Genomic DNA, 23,349 nt, shown 5'->3' with positions numbered 1-23,349 from the left:
GCCTTTCTAAGGCGCACAAGTCACTGTCAAGAATCGACCTGATTCTTATAGACGAGAGATTATGTAAAGTAAAACTAGATGCTAAAATTTTACCTATTTGTATATCGGATCATGCTCCAATCTTCTTAGAGTTTTTCCCGAGTAATCCTGCTTAAAGATATTCCAGATTTGTTTTTCCCACTTATCTTGCCTCTGATATTAAATTCAAAAATTGGCTAAATAATAAGTTCCAGGAATACTCTTCCTTTAATAAAGAATACATTAATCGTCCCATAATTTTTTGGGAAGCCGCTAAGGCGGTTTTGAGAGGAGAAATTTTAGCTTATTCTATAAACAGGACAAAAAAATTTAAGCTTAGAGAAAGAGAAATCATAAGATCTGTTTCTAATTCTTATAACTCCTACCTATTAGACAAAACACCCAGAAACTGGGCAAAATACACCCAAGCGCTAAAGGAAAGAGACTCCTTTCTTTTACTTAAGGCTACACAGAAAGACCTGAAATTCCAAGCCAAATTATATAGGTATGGGAGCAAATCAGGAAAACTGCTAGCAAAATTAGTAAAAAGAGATAAGTGCTCATCAGGGATTGACTCATTACAAGGAGAAGATAAGACAATAACATCTTCAGAAGACATAATCCAATCCTTTGTAGAATATTATCAGGACATATACTCCCTGAAAACCTCAAATCTACAGGTACGGGAATCCTTTTGGGATAAAATCACATATAATTCGGCTTCGGCAGATCTAGTTGAAGCACTTAATCTTTTCATAACTGAGCCCGAGATTTCAAAAGCAATTCTTGCTCTTTCTTTAAACAAAGCCTCGGGCCCCGACGGTTTGCCTAACGAATTTTATAAAATACTTGCCAAATCAATAACACCACATTTACTTTCTTTATATAATGAGATCTATATAAAAGGCATTATTCCCCCACCCAGTTTTTCTGCTTCATTCACAACCTTAATTCTTAAACAAGGGAAAGAGCCTGATAGAAAGGAATCATACAGGCCGATAGCATTATTAAATACCGATTATAAAATATTATCCTCTATTGTAGCAGATAGGCTCCAATTACTTCTCCCCAGTATCATACATAAAGACCAGGCTGGGTTTATGTCTAAACGTAATTCGTCAGCAAAAATCAGGGAACTATTTTTAACTATAGACTATTTTAACAAGAAAAGGGAGAAGGAGGGGGAGGGAGGCGCCCCAGACGCTGCAATCATTGCAATTGACGCGGAGAAAGCATTTGACTCTGTTCATTTTGATCATCTGTTACACTCTCTTCAACAATTTGGCTTACAAGGTAATTTCTTTAATTTTATTGATAATCTATATAAAACAGCTTCTACTCGAATATTAGTCAATGGTTTAATTTCTTCAAATATTTTTCTTAAAAGAGGTACTCGTCAGGGGTGTCCTCTTTCCCCCCTCCTTTTTAATATCTCAATTGAGCCCTTTGCCATATACATCAGACAACATCTTGATGGTATTAGGATTGGTGAGAAAGAGATGAAATTAGCTTTATATGCTGATGACATCTTAATTTATACATCTAAAACAGCCATTAATGTCCCTAAACTTATATTAATCATACAACAATTTGGGGCTTTCTCTGGTTACAGAGTGAATATGACGAAATCCGAATTATTATGGATCAACCAATCCAAGGACTCTATGGGTAATATTCCATTTAAAATAGTGATCAGCTCCTTTAGATACCTCGGTATTATGATCTCTTCCAATCCAGATACATGGTATAATCTTAACATACCTCCAGTATTGAATAAAATTAAAGAAAACCTGAGAAACTGGCAAAACCTTCCTCTATCACTGTCAGGGCGTATTGCCCTATATAAAATGGTCTGCCTCCCGAAGATATTATACATTTTACAAAACACTCCTTTGGTTCTCAAAGGTAAAGATGTTTTACTATTTAACGCTGTACTGAGAAAATTTATTTGGCAGAATAAAAAGCCCAGAATCTCGCTTACTAAATTGTCTCTTCCTAGAGAGTATGCGGGCCTAGCTTTGCCAGATATAAAACTTTATAATTTTGCCTTTTTGACCCGCTTGATCTTGGACTGGATGTCAGAAAGAGATTATGTCACTAACAACGAATTGGAAAAAAATATTCTATACCCACTCACCCCGTTAGCTATACTTCATTGCACTAGAAGCTCTCTACCGAAAGAGGTGAAAAAAATGAAAACAATGTTTAACCCTTTATTAGCCTGGTGGAAAGTGTGTAACCTCCTTAATATTGAACAAGGAGTATCTAATCATATGCCAATAGTAGGCAACCCTCAATTTCAAGCGGGTCTTAATTTGTCTCCATTCCAGAGATGGGAAGCACTAGGTCTGGGGAAACTATATCAATTGTTGGATTTTGAGAAGAAATGTATTAAAACTTTTGGCACTCTGAGAGAGGAGTTCAAATTATCCCATAAAGAGTTCTTTGCCTACCTACAAGTAAGACACTTTGCTCTAAATTTAGTCGATAAATTTGGTTGGACCTGGTCATTAGGAAATATAGAGAAATGGCTAGTTTTAGCTAAAAATGGCCTAATGTCAGTTTCTCCCATATATCGAGACCTAAACTCCGCAAAAGGCAATTCTAGCTTGGAAAAATTACTTGATAATTGGGCGGTGGTTTTATCGCAGAACTTGGGGGATATTGAATTAATTCAATATTCACTATCTGAGGTCCTAAGAATTACTCTCTCCTCATCTTGGAGAGAATCCCATATAAGATTATTACTCATGACTTATTTTACTCCTGAGAAAGCTGTGCGATGTAGGAACACTGAATTTAACCTATGCCCTAGATGTTCCTTACCATCGGCCAATCTTTTACATATGTTTTGGAATTGTCCAAAAATTCAACAGTTCTGGCTGAAGGTACAATATTGGCTTAATACATTAGGAATCTCCCCTCTGACTCTCTTGCCAGCACATATTATTTTTCTACGGAAAGAATCGGAAGATCGACTAATAAATACTAAATTAGTTAACTTAGCTATTTTAGCAGCAAGATACTTAATCTTAAAAAAATGGAAAAATAGGTCAGCCCCCAGTATCCAAGAGGTCAAAAACTGCCTTAAAAAACAATGTATTCTGGAACAAATAGACACTAATCTAGAAGAAGAAAGGGATATTACTCTGTTTTTCAGAAAGTGGTCTGTTTTTATTAGATCTTTTCCCCCGAATGAAATTGACAGTTTAATATATCCATTCAGAAACACTGAATTGGTTCTGCTTGGCCTCTGGTAAAATTTTATTTTTATTTCTCTTTTTTTTTTTTTTTTTTTTGGTTCTGTTCTGTCTTGCTGAGTGTTGCAATTGCTGCGTTGAATTGTAAATGTTTTTGTCAAGGGGGGGAATAAAGAAAAAAGGAAAAATGTATTTCAACAGTTAATGATGAAGTTCGAGGAGTATCGGACTGAAACAATATGTTAAGATTAACGGAGGTTGAAAGCTCTTAAACTTTACAGAAGGGGTTTACTCTTTTTTTTTTCTTCTGTTTTCTCTTTTGGGCATACTAAGATATGAAATGTAAAATATTGTTGGGTTTCTAATTACTTGTTTTGCCCTTCCTTTATGTTGCTTCCTCTGAAACTGTATGAAATTTTATAACTTTGTTGAAATACAATGATAAAATAAAAAAAAAAAAATTGCATGATCTTTCTGAATCATGAAAGTTTGATTTTGAATTGACTGTCCCTTCAAGTTGGATGCAACAGGAATAATGGGAAGCAGAAACCAAAGGAAGCAATTATTTGAATTTCCTAGATAATCTTAAAGATAAGAATGTTGTAATTAACCGAACGGCACATGACTACTTTGTCCTAAAATAAACAGGTGTTCAGGCAGTTGTTACCCTTGCAGTAGCAAATAGATAAGATGAATTTGCAGCAAATGGGGTTGACACCTTTGTAGAAATACCAGTATATCGGCTAGATGACGAGTATTGCGTTATGAGTGAAAAAGCAGTCTTATGGCTCTTTTTCACTACCGGTGATATTACAAGTCTTGTCAGAATAGCTGTACAGCACACTTTTTTGGCCGTAACGCAACGTAACTACCGCAGCTTTCAAAAAGTTCTTTTTCAATGGGACTTCCATAGCGCCGGTATTATGAGTTTGCCTGGGAGGCCAAAAAGTGAGCGGTACAGCCTATACCATCAAGATTCGTACCGCCATCTAAAGTCAGTAGTTATGAGTTTTACGCTATAAAGCTGTACCATAAAACTCGTAACTAAAGTGCTAATAAGTACACTAACACCCATAAACTACATATTAACCCCTAAACCAAGGCCCTCCCACATCGCAAATAATAAAATAAAATTATTAACCCCTAATCTGCCGCTCCGGACATCGCCACCACTATAATAAACATATTAACCCCTAAACTGCCGTACTCCCGCATCGCAAGCACTAGTTAAATATTATTAACCTCTAATCTGCTGTCCCTAACATCGCCGCAACCTACATTACTATTAACCCATAATCTGCTGCCCCTAAAATCACTGACACTATACTAAAGTTATTAACCCCTAAACCTAACCAGGGCCGGTTTTTGGGTAAGGCAGTAGGCAGCCGCCTTAAGCAACTCCAGCAGGGGGGCACCAGATCTGCCTGGCTGCCAGTATTGGGAAAGCAGTGTCAGTGAAAAAAAATTATCTGAGCAGGGTGATTATTACACAGCTGGCTCTAACACTTATTTTTTGAAAATGACTCAGCAGAATTGCTTTTGCTGATTCCTATGTACTCTAGGCAACTTTTAAATGTTTAGAGGGTATTGACCAAATGCATTAAATAGTTTGTGTTATTTAGGGGCATGTACAATGCATTGTGGGCTTTGTGGCTTCCCTTACATCTGAAAACCTAGTCAAATTGGTTACATGCATTCAATGCTGGCCTGACTCTGTCCGCTATTTTACTATAAAATTCGTTACGTAGTCATTTAAATATGAAAACCTAGTCAAATTGGTTACATGCATTCAATGCTGGCCTGGTTCTGTCCGCTATTTTACTATAAAATTTGTTACGTAGTCATTAAATATGGGTATTAGTGTCTGTGACTGTGTGTTAGTGTGTGTCTGTATATGTGTATTAGTGTCTGTGACTGTGTGAGTGTAAATCTGTATATGTGTATTAGTGTCTGTGACTGTATGTAAGTGTGTTTGTCTGTATATGTGTTTTAGTGTCTGTGACTGTGTGTAAGTGTGTGTCTGTATATGTGTATTAGTGTTGGTGACTGTGTGTAAGTGTGTGTGTGTCTATATATGTGTATTAGTGTCTGTGACTGTGTGTTAGTATGTGTCTGTATATGTGTATTAGTGTCTGTGACTGTGTGTAAATCTGTATATGTGTTTTAGTGTCTGAGACTGTGTGTAAGTGTGTGTGTCTGTATATGTGTATTAGTGTCTGTGACTGTGTGTGTGTGTCTGTATATGTGTATTAGTGTCTGTGACTGTGTGTAAGTGTGTGTGTCTGTATATGTGTATTAGTGTCTGTGACTGTGTGTGTGTCTGTATATGTGTATTAGTGTCTGTGACTGTGTGTTAGTGTGTGTGTGTGTATGTGTATTGTCTGTGACTGTGTTAGTGTATGTGTGTGTGTCTATATTGTCTGTAAATGTGTGTTAGTGTGTGTGTGTTAGTGTCTGTGGCTGGCTCCTAAGCTTACATTTCTGCTTTTCAAATACAGATACCAAGAGAACGAAGAAAATTGAAAATAGGAGTTAATTAGAAAGTTGCTTAAAGTGAAGTTCAAGTCCGCCTCTATAGTTAACATTTTTGGCATTTGTTTTCTAAAATAGTATCATGTTCATTCATCCTTTTTCATAAAATTAGTCTTTTCAATCTAAAATTTATTATATATTTAACGTCGGTATTGCTTCAATTGTCCGCCCGACATTTCTAACTTTTTGATTGACAGTTTTTACAACTGTCTTAACCTATCCCTTTACTTACCCCGTGGCGTCCTGCCCCTTTTCTCAATCGTCATCATCCACTATTGCGCATGCGTATTACACTGTGTGTCATCCTCATCACAATGCTCGTTCACGCTTAGCGCATGCGTATTTTGCAGTATAGCGGCTTTTGATACATTGAATCAATCGGAACTGCTCGCAATAGAAGAAAGGACGAGATCCGGCTATATTCAATAATCGAAGGTAAATAACGTCTATCGAAATGCCCATAACAGTGTTTTATGCCAAAGTTTGCAGTGTCTATATTGTACATAAAAACTTGGGGAATAATATTGAGATCGTCACTCATAAAATTAACAATACTATCTTCTACGATAAAGTAGAAATTTCATGTTTATTCAGTTTGAAAACAGTAATCACCCTCTATAAGTAACTGCATTTCTAAATCAACTATATTGATTTCCAAATTATAATGCACGAATTTGTTGTAAATATATCAATAACTAACATTTATACTTTATTTACATTTTTATTTTTTATATATATTCGCAATAGAAATACATAGGTAAAGCAATTGTAATTTTTGATTTTTTTGTTCGTTTATCATCAAAGGATATTTCGGACTCTCCTATTTTAAAGGTGTATATAGCAATCGTTTTGTTATTTTATTTTTATATCTAAATATATATTTAGATCGCCTTGATTATTTTTTTCATAAATCTTGGGACAAAGGCTTTTATTTTAATTACTCTGAAAGAATTTTATCTTTGGTTAATATTATTAGTTTGTAATAAATATTGTCTAATCTCTATATCTCCTGATATCTAAAATTTCAATATTATTTTTTAAAATACTTTTTGTCCGTATACAAGAATCGATTCGAATTGTTTTTAAAAAAATATTTTTGTGAAATTAGGTTAGAATATCCAGCAGAAATGAATGAAAGATTATGTACAAACAATTCAAAAAATATATAAATTAGAAGTCAATAGATAACATGAAGAACAATTAATATCGAAACTATAATGAAATGAGCGCAAATGAAACGGTAAAAAAGTTTAGGAATGATTGCATCAATACATAAACAAACAATGAGTGGTAACAGATATGAAAGTATTTTTTTAATAATCTAGGATCGATGTGGATTTTACAATAAGTAATCTTTAGATTCAGTGAATACTGAGCAAAATAAATATAGAAGTAAAATGAATACAAAATAAGATTTCATTACAATAAACTAAGATTTGCATTGGAATAACAATAGATTTCGATTAATATGCTGATTAAAAAAGGATTAACGCTATAAAATTAGAATAAAGTTTAGTTGCGATCTATATTACATACGATGAAAGTAATAAACCAAATAATGTTGATAAACATACTTACAGTCAATAATATGAAAAAGAAGGCAATATAGTGTAGAAAACACGGAGTTTTTGCCACAAAACAAGTGATTGCAATAGCGGTAATAGAGAACGATACGATTGGCCACTCAAGCAAATACAATATAACGATGTTAATGAATAAAATCAAAGACGGACTGAAATTCTAAACGCATGCGCAAATGAAGCCGTAATACGCATGCGTATATCGAAGCGCTTGTTGTGCACGCGCTTTCGAGAGACGATTTCACCTCAGTCTTACGCTACATACGTCATTGCAGCCAAATAAGGAAGTGGACCGGGGGAGGAGTAACAGTGCGAAAAAACGGTATTCTATATATTAAATTTAATGTTGTTTATTACATTTTTTTTTAAAACAAACTTAGCGACTGTGCTATTGAGCTCTTAATGTTTAAAGGGGTGATGAGCATAGTGGTAAAATTGAACTTCACTTTAAAATGTCATGCTTTATCTGAATCATGATATAAACATTTGGGCTACATATCCCTTTAACTAGCAATGGGATGGTATGTAATTGGGGGGGGGGGGGCGGAAAAATGTATCCTCGCCTTTGGGGCCAAAACCTGAACCTAACCCTAAGTCTAACCCTAACACCCCCTAACTTTAATGTAATTAAAATAAATCTAAATAAAACCTACTATTAATAACTAAATAATTCCTATTTAAAACGAAATATTTACCTGTAAAATAAACCCTAAGCTAGCTACAATATAACTAATAGTTATATCGTATCTAGCTTAGGTTTTATTTTTATTCCACAGGCAAGTTTGTATTTATTTTAAATAGGTAGACTAGTTAGTAAATAGTTATTAACTATTTACTAGCTACCTAGCTAAAATAAATACAAATTTACCTGTAAAATAAAACCTAACCTGAGTTACACTAACACCTAACCTTACACTACAATTAAATAAATTACATTAATTAGATACAATTAACTAAATTACAAAAACAAACACTAAATTATACAAAATAAAAAAGAAATGATCAAATATTTAAACTAATTACACCTAATCTAATAGCCCTATCAAAATAAAAAAGCCCCCCAAAATAAAAAAAAAACCTAGCCTAAACTAAACTGACAATTGCCCTTAAAAGGCATTGCCCCAAAGAAATCAGCTCTTTTTCCTGTTCCAATCAGCTAATAGAATGCAAGCTCAATCCTTTTGGCTGATTGGATCGCATATATATACAGATTGCCATTGGCTCACCCATGTGTTCTGTCAGCAACCAGTAGTGCATTGCAGCTCATTCATCAAAGCATACGAAGAGAACGAAGAAAAATTGGTAATAGGAGTAAATTAGAAAGTTGCTTAAAATTGCACGCTCTATCTGAATCATGAAATAAAAAATGTTGGTTTCATATCTCTTTAACATAGCAGAATATGCTCTATTTATTCGTAAATACATATTTCTTTATACAGTATATCTGATAGTATGTTTGTACAAAATATATATATACCTATATATATATATATATATATATATATATATATATATATATATATATATATATATATAATTATATATAGGCATAGATATATACCGATATATATATATATATAGGAATGTCTATTTAGAAATTCATAGAACATATTCTGGTATGTGCAGAACATTGGAATGTGAAATATTTACAGTAAATACACACTATGCGGCCGCTAGCAGGGGGTGTCAATCACCCTGATCGTATTTGATCAGGATGATTGCTATCTGTCACCTCAGAGGTGGTAAGCGAGTTAAGGAGCAGCGGTCTTAAGACCGCTGCTTCTTAACTTAAGTTTCCGGCAAGCCTGGAGGCTCGTGCGGAAACAGCAGCATATGCTGCTTCTTAAATCGGCCCCTATAATACTTTATAAACTATGAATATTGCATAAATATGCTTTTACAAGTTTTTATCTACTTAACTGCAAAGGGCTCTAATGCACTTAGAAATATGTCTACATATGTATGAATGTGTTTATATGTGTATCTATGTCTGTAAATACATATATACACATATAAATACATAAATACATATATACACACACACACACACACACATATATATATATATATATATGTATCTCTATGGTTTTTTTTCTCTAACACCAGAGACCTCATATCTTTGAGCCTTTATAACTTTTTTGTGCAATATTTAGGTGGCCATGCAACGAAGTTGCAGGACAACCTATTGTTATTGTCAGGATTATTATTATTAGGTGGCCATGCAACAAAGTTGCAGGACAACCTATTGTTATTGCCAGGATTATTAGGTGGCCATGCAACGAAGTTGCAGGACAACCTACACTGTGTGCAGAATTATTAGGCAAATGAGTATTTTGACCACATCATCCTCTTTATGCATGTTGTCTTACTCCAAGCTGTATAGGCTCGAAAGCATATTAGGTGATGTGCATCTCTGTAATGAGAAGGGGTGTGGTCTAATGACATCAACACCCTATATCAGGTGTGCATAATATTAAGCAACTTCCTTTCCTTTGGCAAAATGGGTCAAAAGAAGGACTTGACAGGCTCAGAAAAGTAAAAAATAGTGAGATATCTTGCAGAGGGATGCAGCACTCTTAAAATTGCAAAGCTTCTGAAGCGTGATCATCGAACAATCAAGCGTTTCATTCAAAATAGTCAACAGGGTCGCAAGAAGCGTGTGGAAAAACCAAGGCGCAAAATAACTGCCCATGAACTGAGAAAAGTCAAGCGTGCAGCTGCCAAGATGCCACTTGCCACCAGTTTGGCCATATTTCAGAGCTGCAACATCACTGGAGTGCCCAAAAGCACAAGGTGTGCAATACTCAGAGACATGGCCAAGGTAAGAAAGGCTGAAAGACGACCACCACTGAACAAGACACACAAGCTGAAACGTCAAGACTGGGCCAAGAAATATCTCAAGACTGATTTTTCTAAGGTTTTATGGACTGATGAAATGAGAGTGAGTCTTGATGGGCCAGATGGATGGGCCCGTGGCTGGATTGGTAAAGGGCAGAGAGCTCCAGTCCGACTCAGACGCCAGCAAGGTGGAGGTGGAGTACTGGTTTGGGCTGGTATCATCAAAGATGAGCTTGTGGGGCCTTTTCGGGTTGAGGATGGAGTCAAGCTCAACTCCCAGTCCTACTGCCAGTTTCTGGAAGACACCTTCTTCAAGCAGTGGTACAGGAAGAAGTCTGCATCCTTCAAGAAAAACATGATTTTCATGCAGGACAATGCTCCATCACACGCGTCCAAGTACTCCACAGCGTGGCTGGCAAGAAAGGGTATAAAAGAAGAAAATCTAATGACATGGCCTCCTTGTTCACCTGATCTGAACCCCATTGAGAACCTGTGGTCCATCATCAAATGTGAGATTTACAAGGAGGGAAAACAGTACACCTCTCTGAACAGTGTCTGGGAGGCTGTGGTTGCTGCTGCACGCAATGTTGATGGTGAACAGATCAAAACACTGACAGAATCCATGGATGGCAGGCTTTTGAGTGTCCTTGCAAAGAAAGGTGGCTATATTGGTCACTGATTTGTTTTTGTTTTGTTTTTGAATGTCAGAAATGTATATTTGTGAATGTTGAGATGTTATATTGGTTTCACTGGTAAAAATAAATAATTGAAATGGGTATATATTTGTTTTTTGTTAAGTTGCCTAATAATTATGCACAGTAATAGTCACCTGCACACACAGATATCCCCCTAAAATAGCTATAACTAAAAACAAACTAAAAACTACTTCCAAAACTATTCAACTTTGATATTAATGAGTTTTTTGGGTTCATTGAGAACATGGTTGTTGTTCAATAATAAAATTAATCCTCAAAAATACAACTTGCCTAATAAATCTGCACTCCCTGTATTGTTATTGTCAGGATTATTATTATCATTAGGTGGCCATGCAACGAAGTTGCAGGACAACCTATTGTTATTGTCAGGATTATTATTATTATTATTATTATTATTATTTTTTATTATTATTATTATTATTATTATTCCGCCACTTTTTCTATTGCCCATAACTTTTGAACTGCTAAAGCAAAGCTCTTGAAATCAGGTACAGTTATACCCTGCTCATACAGCGGGTTAGGGACCTGAGCCCCGCTGTAAAGTGAAAACCGCCTTAAAGTGAAACAAGGCAGTTTTAGCTTTCTTTTCAGTGTTTAAAATCTTGAAAACATGTTTGAACTAACATATATTAGGGGTGCAATAGTGCTATGTTTAGTTTAACACTAGCACAGCACAGTATTCAATTAGTATTCAATAAATACTGTACCTGTAAAATTGTGACAATTATGGTAGTACAATTTGCCAGACTATAGTACTGAGAATGCTATAAGCAGAGTGAACTAATCATAACAAAATGGTGCCATTCACTTTTCTAGCAATCTCACAATGATTATAGCACTGTTTCAAAATCCTTGGAGGTTGAACTTCAGCTCCACAAAGCGCTGTATTAGTGAATCGCTTTAAAGTGAAGCGCTGTAAAGTGAGGTATACCTGTATGCTAGTACATCCTATTGCTCTGCTACATCTCATGCAATATTGAACTCATAGGTCATAAGGTTACGCAGCCATATTGCTTTTTGCGACAAATTTCGATAAACGCTTAATAATCTTTATCTCCGGAACTGCTAATGTTACAACTTTGAAACTTGCTGTGCTCAGTGCTGCTATGAACTAGATTTGCCATTGCTAAACAGAAGTGCCTTGGTCACATGAAGTAGCAGCCATCTTGCATTTTGCGAAAATCTTTAAACATCTCTTTCTCTTAAACCGCTTAGTGCAATAAAGCGCAATTTTGCACATATGCTCCTTGCAACGTCCTCTACCAAGTTTGTTAAAATTGCGATTTTTCCATAATCAACATGGCTGCTGTGAGACATTAACCTTTTTATCGCCATTTAATTGCGTAATTTTGCACTTTATACATTAGTTTTACAATGTTTAACAATATTACAGTGTAATAGACACATGATTACACATAGTCATAACCCTTAAAGACAATATTGCAGTTAAAATTCGCATTGCGCAATCGCCTTCGTGAAATAAAACATTTGCAAATTTTCATGAAACTTGTGCAAATTGTAGAGGTCTATAGTGAGCATTAGTATGTGCAATTTGAAAGCCATACATTGCATAGCTTGGCGGCCATTTTGTTTCGTATGCGCCATTTTTACAAACTATAAAAATCTTCTTCTCCGAAACCGCTTATAGGAGAGACTTGAAATTTTGTTTATAGAGTTATCTTATGACTAACATTCAGATTTGTTCAAGAGAAGTTGATACGTCATGTGGTTTGGCAGCCATTTTGAATTGTTCAAAAACGCTTAACGATATTTTTAAATTATTAATAAAACAACAATCGTTTTACAAAAATGCTTTATTTTTGCCATGTGTATTGACATCTATATTGAGAACTATTGTGCATAATATGGAGGCTTTATATTATATGATCTGGCAGCCATTTTGTTTTACGCGAACATTTTGAAAATCTATTTTCTTTGCAACCACATGTTAGAACTGTGAAACTTGCTGTATAACCTTATATTGTGACCTAGATACACAGTTGTTCATGTTGATGGAATTAGTTACAAGCTGTGGCAGCCATATTGATTTACGCGAAAATTTTGAAAATGTGATTTCTTTGCAACCGCTTATTTTAAATCTTTGAAATTTGCTGTATAGCTATATATTGTGACTTAGCAGCTTGTATGCCATTGCAAAGTCGATGCGCATGGCCACCTCTATCGCTGCTTGTTATTATTTTTATTATTCCTCCACTTATTTAAATGCTTACAAAAACAACAGCATAACTCAAAAACTCATGAAACTTTGCACAATGCTAAAGATCTATGCTGTGCATAATCCTTTGCAACATAAATCTTATAGGTCATGTGATCTAGCAGCCATATTGCTTTTTGCGACAAATTTCGACAACCGCTTGAAAATCTTCTTCTCCAGAACCGCTTATATTACAGCTGTGAAACTTCCTGTGTGTACTGCTGTACTTACCTAGAATAAAGTTTGTTCAAGAGAAGTGATTTAATCACATGACCTGGATGCCATTTTGAATTGTGCGAAAATCTTTAAACATCTTCTTCTCTGCAACCGCTAAGGGCAATGAAGTGCAATTTTGCACATGTGCTCCTTGCAAGGTCCTCTAGCAAGTTTGTTCAAACTGAAAATTTTTCATAATCAACATGGCTGCTATGAGCCATTCACCTTTTTATCGCTGTTTAATTGCGTAAATTTGCACTTTATGGATTATGTTTACACTATTTAACTATATTACAGTGTAGCAGACACATGAGTACACATAGTCATGACCCCTAAAGGCAATATTGCAGTAAAAATTTGCACTGCGCAGTCGCCTTCGTGAAATAAAACATTTGCAAATTTTCATAAAACGTCTGCAAATTGTAGAGGTCTATAGTGAGCATTAGTATGTGCAATTTGAAAGCCATACAATGCATAGCTTGGCGGCCATTTTGTTTCGTGTGCACGTTTTTTAAAAATTACAAAAATCTTCTTCTCCGAAACCGCTTATGACACAGACTTGAAATTTTGTTTACAGAGTTATCTTATGACTAACATTCAGATTTGTTCAAGAGAAGTTGATAGGTCATGTGGTTTGGCAGCCATTTTGAATTGTTCAAAAACGCTTAACGATATTTTTTAAATTAATAATAAAACAAAAAACGTTTTACAAAAATGCTTTATTTTTGCCATGTTTATTGACATCTATGGTGACAATTATTGTGCATAATTTGGAGGCTGTATATCATATGATCTGGCAGCCATTTTGTTTTATGCAAATATTTCGAAAATCTATTTTCTCTGCAACTGCTTATGTTAGAACTGTGAAACTTGCTGTATAACCTTATATTGTGACCTAGAGTCACAGTTGTTCATGTTGAAGGAATTGGTCACAAGCTGTGGCAGCCATATTGGTTTACGCGAAAATTTCAAAAATGTATTTTCTTTCCAACCGCTTATGTTAAAGCTGTGAAATTTGCTGTAAAACAAAAGTTACATCTGATCATGATGAAAGTATTGGTCATATGGTGGGGCAGCCATCTTGAAAACGCAAAAATTTCGAAAATGTGTTTTCTTTCCAACTGCTAATGTTAGAATTGTAAAAACTTCTATAAAGCTTTATATTGTGACTTAGCTGCTTGTATGCCATTGCAATGTCAATGCGCATGGCCACCTCTATCGCTGCTTGCAGCTATATTTATTATTATTAGGTGGCCATGCAACGAAGTTGCAGGACAACCTATTGTTATTGTCAGGATTATTATTAGGTGGCCATGCAACGAAGTTGCAGGACAACCTATTGTTATTGCCAGGATTATTATTATTAGGTGGCCATGCAACGAAGTTGCAGGACAACCTATTGTTATTGTCAGGATTATTATTATTATTATTATTATTTTTTTTTTTTTTTTTTTTTAATTATTATTATTATTCCGCCACTTTTTCTATTGCCCATAACTTTTGAACTGCTAAAGCAAAGCTCTTAAAATCAGGTATGCTAATACAGCCTATTGCTCTGCTACATCTCATGCAATATTGAACTCATAGGTCATAAGGTTACGCAGCCATATTGCTTTTTGCGACAAATTTCGAGAAACGCTTAATAATCTTTATTTCCGGAACTGCTAATGTTACAACTTTGAAACTTGCTGTGCTCAGTGCTGCTATGAACTAGATCTGCCATTGCTCAACAGAAGTGCCTTGGTCACATGATGTAGCAGCCATCTTGCATTTTGCGAAAATCTTTAAACATCTTCTTCTCTTAAACCGCTTAGTGCAATAAAGCGCAATTTTGCACATATGCTCCTTGCAAGGTCCACTACCAAGTTTGTTAAAATTGCGATTTTTCCATAATCAACATGGCTGCTGTGAGACATTAACCTTTTTATCGCCATTTAATTGCGTAATTTTGCACTTTATACATTAGTTTTACAATGTTTAACAATATTACAGTGTAATAGACACATGATTACACATAGTCATAACCCTTAAAGACAATATTGCAGTTAAAATTCGCATTGCGCAATCGCCTTCGTGAAATAAAACATTTGCAAATTTTCATGAAACTTCTGCAAATTGTAGAGGTCTATAGTGAGCATTAGTATGTGCAATTTGAAAGCTATACATTGCATAGCTTGGCGGCCATTTTGTTTCGTATGCGCCATTTTTACAAACTCTAAAAATCTTCTTCTCCGAAACCGCTTATGGGACAGACTTGAAATTTTGTTTATAGAGTTATCTTATGACTAACATTCAGATTTGTTCAAGAGAAGTTGATACGTCATGTGGTTTGGCAGCCATTTTGAATTGTTCAAAATTGCTTAACGATATTTTTAAACTAATAATAAAACAAAAACCGTTTTACAAAAATGCTTTATTTTTGCCATGTTTATTGACATCTATAGTGAGCACTATTGTGCGTAATATGGAGGCTGTATATCTTACGATCGGGCAGCCATCTTGGTTTACGCGAAAATTTCGAAAGTCTATTTTCTCTGCAACCGCTTATGTAAGAACTGTGAAATTTGCTGTACTGTCTTATATTGTGACCTAGATTCACAAATGCTCATTAGGAGAGAATCAGTCACATGATGCGGCAGCAATATCGGTTTTATGTTTATCGTAATTATTTGTAATTCAATACTGCCTCTTTTGAGTCAATTGCTCACAAAACACAAATTACTTATGCTAAACTCTTGAAATCAGGTATGCGGGTACAGACTATTGCAATGCTTTATCTCATGCAATATTGAACTCATAGGTCATAAGGTTACGCAGCCATATTGTTTTTTGCGACAAATTTCGAGAACTGCTTAATAATCTTTAGCCCTGGAACTGCTTATGTTGCAACTTTGAAACTTGCTGTGCTTAGTGCTGCTATGACCTAGATTTGCCATTGCTCAGCAGAAGTGCCTTGGTCACATGATGTAGCAGCCATCTTGCATTTTGCGAAAATCTTTAAACATCTTCTTCTCTTAAACCGCTTAGTGCAATAAAGTGCAATTTTGCACATATGCTCCTTGCAAGGTCCTCTACCAAGTTTGTTAAAATTGCGATTTTTCCATAATGAACATGGCTGCTGTGAGACATTAACCTTTTTATCGCCATTTAAAAGCGTAATTTTGCACTTTATACATTAGTTTTACAATATTTAACAATATTACAGTGTAATAGACACATTATTACACATAGTCATAACCCTTAAAGACAATATTGCAGTTAAAATTTGCATTGCGCAATCGCCTTTGTGAAATAAAACATTTGCAAATTTTCATGAAACTTCTGCAAATTGTAGAGGTCTATAGTGAGCATTAGTATGTGCAATTTGAAAGCCATACATTGCATAGCTTGGCGGCCATTTTGTTTCATATGCGCTGTTTTTAAAAGCTACAAAAATCTTCTTCTCCTAAACCGCTTATGGCACAGACTTGAAATTTTGTTTACAGAGTTATGTTATGATTAACATTCAGATTTGTTCAAGAGAAGTTGATAGGTCATGTGGTTTGGCAGCCATTTTGAATTGTTCAAAAATGCTTAACGATATTTTTAAATTATTAATTAAACAACAACCATTTTACAAAAATGCTTTATTTTTGCCGTGTGTATCGACATCTATAGTGAGAACTATTGTGCATAATATGGAGGCTTTATATTATATGATCTGGCAGCCATTTTGTTTTACGCGAAAATTTCGAAAATCTATTTTCTCTGCAACCACTTATGTTAGAACTGTGAAACTTGCTGTATAACCTTATATTGTGACCTAGATACACAGTTGTTCATGTTGATGGAATTAGTTACAAGCTGTGGCAGCCATATTGATTTACGCGAAAATTTTGAAAATGTGATTTCTTTGCAACCGCTTATGTTAAATCTTTGAAATTTGCTGTATAGCTATATATTGTGACTTAGCAGCTTGTATGCCATTGCAAAGTCGATGCGCATGGCCACCTCTATCGCTGCTTGCAGCTATATTTATTATTATTTTTATTATTCCGCCACTTTCTATTGCCCATAACTTTTGAACTGCTAAAGCAAAGCTCTTGAAATCAGGTATGCTGGTACAGCCTATTGCAATGCTACATCTCATGCAATATTGAACTCATAGGTCATAAGGTTACGCTGCCATATTGCTTTCTGCGACAAATTTCGAGAAACACTTAATAATCTTTATCTCTAGAACTGCTTGTGTTACAACTTTGAAACTTGCTGTGCTCAGTGCTGCTATGAACTAGATTTGCCACTGCTCAACAGAAGTGCCTTGGTCACATGATGTAGCAGCCATCTTGCATTTTGCGAAATTTTTTAAACATCTTCTTCTCTTAAACCGCTTAGTGCAATAAAGCAAAATTTTGCACATATGCTCCATGCAAGGTCCTCTACCAAGTTTGTTAAAATTGCGATTTTTCCATAATCAACATGGCTGCTGTGAGACATTAACCTTTTAATCGCCCTTTAATTGCGTAATGTTGCACTTTTTACATTAGTTTTACAATATTTAACAATATTACAGTGTAATAGACACATGATTACACATAGTCATAACCCTTAAAGACAATACTGCAGTTAAAATTCGCATTGCGCAGTCGCCTTCGTGAAATAAAACTTTTGCAAATTTTCATGAAACTTCTGCAAATTATAGAGGTATATAGTGAGCATTAGTATGTGCAATTTGAAAGCCATACATTGCATAGCTTGGCGGCCATTTTGTTTCGTATGCGCCATTTTTACAAACTATAAAAATCTTCTTCTCCGAAACCGCTTATGGGACAGCCTTGAAATTTTGTTTATAGAGTTATCTTATGACTAACATTCAGATTTGTTCAAGAGAAGTTGATACGTCATGTGGTTTGGCAGCCATTTTGAATTGTTCATAAACGCTTAACAATATTTTTAAATAATTAATAAAACAACAACCGTTTTACAAAAATGCTTTATTTTTGCCATGTGTATTGACATCTATATTGAGAACTATTGTGCATAATATGGAGGCTTTATATTATATGATCTGGCAGCCATTTTGTTTTACGCGAAAATTTCAAAAATCTATTTTCTCTGCAACCACTTATGTTAGAAATGTGAAACTTGCTGTATAACCTTATATTGTGACCTAGATATACATTTGTTCATGTTGATGGAATTAGTTACAAGCTGTGGCAGCCATATTGATTTACGCGAAAATTTTGAAAATGTGATTGCTTTGCAACCGCTTATGTTAAATCTTTGAAATTTGCTGTATAGCTATATATTGTGACTTAGCAGCTTGTATGCCATTGCAAAGTCGATGCGCATGGCCACCTCTATCGCTGCTTGCAGCTATATTTATTATTTTTATTATTCCGCCACTTATTCTATTGCCCATAACTTTTGAACTGCTAAAGCACAGCTCTTGAAATCAGGTATGCTAGTACAGCCTATTGCTCTGCTACATCTTATACAATATTGAACTCATAGGTCATAAGGTTACGCAGCCATATTGCTTTTTGCGCCAAATTTCGAGAAATGCTTAATAATCTTTATCTCTGGAACTGCTTGTGTTACAACTTTGAAACTTGCTGTGCTCAGTGCTGCTATGAACTAGATTTGCCATTGCTCAACAGAAGTGCCTTGGTCACATGATGTAGCAGCCATCTTGCATTTTGCGAAAATCTTTAAACATCTTCTTCTCTTAAATCGCTTAGTGCAATAAAGCGCAATTTTGCACATATGCTCCTTGCAATGTCCTCTACCAAGTTTGTTAAAATTGCGATTTTTCCATAATCAGCATGGCTGCTGTGAGACATTAACCTTTTAATCGCCATTTAATTGCGTAATTTTGCACTTTATACATTAGTTTTACAATATTTAACAATATTACAGTGTAATAGACACATGATTACACATAATCATAACCCTTAAAGACAATATTGCAGTTAAAATTTGCATTGCGCAGTCGCCTTCGTGAAATAAAACATTTGCAATTTTTCATGAAACTTCTGCAAATTGTAAAGGTCTATAGTGAGCATTAGTATGTACAATTTGAAAGCCATACAATGCATAGCTTGGCGGCCATTTTGTTTCGTATGCGCTGTTTTTAAAAACTATAAAAATCTTCTTCTCCCAAACCGCTTAAGGCACACACTTGAAATTTTGTTTACAGAGTTATCTTATGACTAACATTCAGATTTGTTCAAGAGAAGTTGATAGGTCATGTGATTTGGCAGCCATTTGGAATTGTTCAAAAACGCTTAACAATATTTTTAAATTAATAATAAAACAAAAACCGTTTTACAAAAATGCTTTATTTTTGTCATGTTTATTCACATCTATGCTGACAATTACTGTGCATAATATGGAGGCTGTATATCATATGATCTGGCAGCCATTTTGTTTTATGGGAATATTTCGAAAATCTATTTTCTCTGCAACTGCTTATGTTAGAACTGTGAAACTTGCTGTATAACCTTATATTGTGACATAGAGTCATAGTTGTTCATGTTGAAGGAATTGGTCACAAGCTGTGGCAGCCATATTGGTTTATGCGAAAATTTTCTTTCCAACCGCTTATGTTAAAGCTGTGAAATTTGCTGTATAACCATATATTGTCACCTAGAGTTATATCTGATCGTGATGAAAGTATTGGTCATATGGTGGGGCAGCCATCTTGAAAAACGCAAACATTTCAAAAATGTGTTTTCTTTCCAACTGCTAATGTTAGAATTGTAAAAACTTCTATAAAGCTTTATATTGTGACTTAGCTGCTTCTATGCCATTGCAATGTCGATGCGCATGGCCACCTCTATCGCTGCTTGCAGCTATATTTATTATTATTATTATTCCGCGACTTTTTCAATTGCTTATAAAAACAACAGCATAACTCAAAAACTCATGAAACTTGGCACTATGCTAAAGATCTATACTGTGCATAATCCTATGCAACATAAATCTCATAAGTCATGTGATCTAGCAGCCATATTGCTTTTTGCGACAAATTTCGACAACCGCTTGAAAATCTTCTTCTCCAGAACCGCTTATGTTAAAGCTGTGAAACTTGCTGTGTGTACTGCTGTACTGACCTAGAATAAAGTTTGTTCAAGAGAAGTGATTTAGTCACATGACCTAGCTGCCATTTTGAATTGTGCGAAAATCTTTAAACATCTTCTTCTCTGCAACCGCTAAGTGCAATGAAGCGCAATTTTGCACATGTGCTCCTTGCAAGGTCCTCTACCAAGTTTGTTCAAACTGCGAATTTTCATAATCAACATGGCTGCTATGAGCCATTCGCCTTTTTATCGCTGTTTAATTGCGTACATTTGCACTTTATGCATTATGTTTGCACTTAACAATATTACAGTGTAACAGACACATGATTACACATAGTCATAACCCTTAAAGACAATATTGCAGTTAAAATTCGCATTGCGCAGTCGCCTTCGTGAAATAAAACATTTGCAAATTTTCATAAAACTTCTGCAAATTGTAGAGGTCTATAGTGAGCATTAGTATGTGCAATTTGAAAGCCATACAATGCATAGCTTGGCGGCCATTTTGTTTCGTATGCGTGTTTTTTAAAAACTACAAAAATCTTCTTCTCCAAAACCGCTTATGGCACAAACTTGAAATTTTGTTTACAGAGTTATCTTATGACTAACATTCAGATTTGTTCAAGAGAAGTTGATAGGTCATGTGGTTTGGCAGCCATTTTGAATTGTTCAAAAACGCTTAAAGGGACATAATACTCATATGCTAAATCACTTGAAACTGATGCAGTATAACTGTAAAAAGCTGACAGGAAAATATCACCTGAGCATCTCTATGTAAAAAAGGAAGATATTTTACCTCACAATCTCCTCAGCTCAGCAGAGTAAGTTCTGTGTAAAAAGTTATACTTCACCTGCTCCCAGCTGCAGGTAAAAATAAAAAAAAAATTAAGAAATGAACAGCAGCCAATCAGCATCAGCAGTGCTGAGGTCATGAACTCTTACTGTGATCTCATGAGATTTGACTTAACTCATGGAATCAGCCAATCAGATTCAAGTTCAATCCGATTGGCTGATCCGATCAGCCAATCAGATTGAGCTCGCATTCTATTGGCTTTTCCGACCAATGTTGGGGGGGGGGGGGGGGTATTGTATGTTTTTTTTCTCCAGGCAAAAGAGCTGAATTCTTTGGGGCATGCACCGCAAATGGCCCTTTTAAGGGCTGGTAAGGTAAAAGAGCTTTTCTATTTTAATTTTAGAATAGGGTAGGGCATTTTTTTATTTTGGGGGGCTTTGTTATTTTATTAGGGGGCTTAGAGTAGGTGTAATTAGTTTAAAATGGTTGTAATATTTTTCTAATGTTTGTAAATATTTTTTTATTTTTTGTAACTTAGTTCTTTTTTATTTTTTGTACTTTAGTTAGTTTATTTAATTGTATTTATTTGTAGGTATTGTATTTAATTAATTTATTGATAGTGTAGTGTTAGGTTTAATTGTAGATAATTGTAGATATTTTATTTCATTCATTTATTGATAGTGTAGTGTTAGGTTTAATTGTAACTTAGGTTAGGATTTATTTTACAGGTAATTTTGTAATTATATTAACTAGGTAGCTATTAAATAGTTATTAACTATTTAATAGCTATTGTACCTGGTTAAAATAATTACAAAGTTGCCTGTAAAATAAATATTAATCCTAAAATAGCTACAATATAATTATAATTTATATTGTAGCTATATTAGGGTTTATTTTACAGGTAAGTATTTAGCTTTAAATAGGAATAATTTATTTAATAAGAGTTAATTTATTTTGTTAGATTTAAATTATATTTAACTTAGGGGGGTGTTAGTGTTAGACTTAGCTTTAGGGGTTAATACATTTATTAGAGTAGCGGTGAGGTCCGGTCAGCAGATTAGGGGTAAATAAGTGTAGGTAGGTGTCGGCGACGTTGAGGGGGGCAGATTAGGGGTTAATAAATATAATATAGGGGTCGGCGGTGTTAGGGGCAGCAGATTAGGGGTACATAAGTATAACGTAGGTGGCGGTGGTGTGCGGTCTGCAGATTAGGGGTTAAAAAATGTATTATAGTGGCGGCGATGTGGGGGGACCTCGGTTTAGGGGTACATAGGTAGTTTATGGGTGTTAGTGTACTTTAGAGCACAGTAGTTAAGAGCTTTATGAACCTGCATTAGCCCAAAAAGCTCTTAACTCCTGTTTTTTTTCTGTGGCTGGAGTTTTGTAGTTAGATTTCTAACGCTCACTTCAGCCACGACTCTAAATACCGGCGTTAGAAAGATCCCATTAAAAAGATAGGATACGCAAATGACGTAAGGGGATCTGCGGTATGGAAAAGTTGCGGCAGCAAAGTGAGCGTTAGACCCTTTAATGACTGACTCTAAATACCAGCGGGCGGTAAAAACCAGCGTTAGGACCCCCTAACGCTGGTTTTGACGGTTACCGCCAAACTCTAAATCTAGGCGATAGTAAGCTTCCTTTACCTGATTGGTGAAATAATATGAGAGTTCACGAGGCTCATCCTTTCAGCTGTCCCAGGACAGACACACTAAAATGCTGCTTAGAAATCCTTTACAAAGGGAGGTGGCTACTGAGAAACTTTTGAGGTAAAATATCTTTCTTTTTTACATAGAGTTGTTCAGGAGATATTTTCTAGTCAGCTTTTTACAGCTATGCTGCATCACTTTAAAGTGTTTAAACATTTGGGTATTATGGCCCTTTAATGATATTTTAAAATTAATAATAAAACAAAATCCGTTTTACAAAAATGCTTTTATTTTGCCATGTTTATTGAGATTTATAGTGAGCACTATTGTGCGTAATACGGAGGCTGTATATCTTACGATCGGCCAGCCATCTTGGTTTATGCGAAAATTTTCGAAAGTCTATTTTCTCTGCAACCGCTTATGTAAGAACTGGGACATTTGCTGTACAGTGTTATATTGTGACCTAGATTAACATCTGATCGTGATGAAAGTATTGGTCATACGGTGGGGCAGCGATCTTGAAAAACGCAAAAA

This window comes from Bombina bombina, chromosome 4, assembly GCF_027579735.1.
Source record: "Bombina bombina isolate aBomBom1 chromosome 4, aBomBom1.pri, whole genome shotgun sequence".
In the NCBI taxonomy this organism is placed as follows: Eukaryota; Metazoa; Chordata; class Amphibia; order Anura; family Bombinatoridae; genus Bombina; species Bombina bombina.
This window is presented reverse-complemented; position numbering follows the sequence as displayed.